The sequence below is a fragment of the Myotis brandtii genome, unplaced genomic scaffold (genome assembly GCF_000412655.1).
Source record: "Myotis brandtii unplaced genomic scaffold, ASM41265v1 scaffold735, whole genome shotgun sequence".
NCBI classification, from domain to species: Eukaryota; Metazoa; Chordata; class Mammalia; order Chiroptera; family Vespertilionidae; genus Myotis; species Myotis brandtii.
In genome coordinates, this window is record NW_005370916.1 from 1,310,619 (window position 1) to 1,312,372 (window position 1,754).

Consider the following 1,754-nt stretch of genomic DNA (forward strand, 5'->3'; position numbering starts at 1 on the left):
GCGCCCAGAGCGCGGCTCCAGGCCGGGAGGGGACGGCTGGCCCCACCTTCCCGGCCCCGCTTCCTCCTTCCGCCCTCCCACCCAGCTCGGGAGGAAAAGTTTGGGGCGGGGGAGACTGCCTGGGAAGCCAGTTCCTCTTCCCTGGTCGTGAATTCGGTTCGTTCTGGAAGATACCCAAACCCGACCTCCCGCCTCCGGGCTGGAGAAAGAGGTCAGTGCGGTGGGCGCCACACCTCCTCCCGGGCACAGCCCCCACGGCCTGGCTTCCCTCGCCCCTCTCAGCACTGTAAAGCCAGGAGGGCTTCCTGCGCTGTGCAGCCCGATCTAGGCGGTTGCCTTCTCTGGGCCTCAGCCACTCCGTGCATCTAGGGGCGAGCCCTCCTAGCCCAGGAAACCCAGTGAAACGCGCCCCTCAGCCCCCGGAGGCGAAAAGGGGAGATCTGGCAAGAAACTTGGAAGGGAAGGGGGTCCCCCTGTCCCCACCCCTGGGCTCCCGTGGGTGGCACGCGCAATCCCCGCCCCCAGGGGAGCGGGGTTGTCACTGCGCGCCAGGCCCACCCGGGCCCAGCAGCCACGCTCGCCCTCCCCTCGCACGCGCTCCCGTGGGCATCCACGTGCGTTCACTCTCCACCGCGGCTTCCTCTCCAGAGTCGGGCTTTGTTGTGGTTGGTGAGTCACTTCCTCTTTCCGCTCGGTGCTCGGGAAATCCTTATTCCTCACCTGTCACTACCTGCCTCGCTCCCAGTCTGGACTAGAGCAGGAGCGGATGGAGCCCAGGTTCCCCATAATGAGGGCAGCTCGGGCCTCACCTCTGTCCAAAGTCGGGCCAGAAAGCTCCCGCTGGGAGAGGGACCCTCAGTCCCCCTGAGCCCTGAGAAGTGGCTGTCATTTGAGGTGCGTACCCGGTCCCCAGCACCTCGGTCTCACGTGCTCCACCCGGATGATTTTATGGGTTAAGTACTTTTACTACCCCTGTTATAGTGGATGAGGACACGGTGGCTTGCCCTTGGCTCCAGGCCTCCTTCCCTACCTAAGGTGTGCCAGGAGGAGAAGAGCAGAGGACGCCCAGGAGTGCTCTTGGGAAGCAGATCTGACCTTCAGATCTAGGCTCAAACTGGTTCATGGTTTACCGGCCGTGTGGTCTGGAAAAAGTGGCATAGCTCTTTGATCTCCAAGTTCCTAATCAAAAGATGGCCTGTCCTCCCTCAAAGAGAGGCTGACGAGCCAGGAAGCTGGGGGTGATGCCCTGGCCTACTGTGTGTCACATCATAGTCTCCATCCTTGGACACGGTTCCCTCCCTTCTTCCTCAGGCCACAACCCCATAACCCACCCCTCCTGCCATCCGACTCCCCAGCTGATGACCCGCCATCATGAGGAGGCTGTCCTCAGCCAGGACTGAGATAAGGCTGCACATACGAACTAGCATGTGCATGCACACATACATGCGTGCACATGCACACATATACATACACACACTCACAGCTCCCCCCAGCCCACTGTCTAGCAGATGCTGGAGTACATGGCTGGCTATCTCTCCAGACTGAGCTCCTGGAGGACAAAACTCCATCTCTGGTCCCCAAAACAGTGCCTAGCACATCATCATTCACTCGTTTGTATCCACCATGCAATAGCAGGTGTTCTTGTTGAATCAGGCAGAAAAGCCCAGGGCAGAGATGTTTCCAGGAGAGCCAACAATCACAGCCCTTCTGGCTCCAACAGACAACCTTCGGGCTCAGCTGGTGGGCCCCAGAAG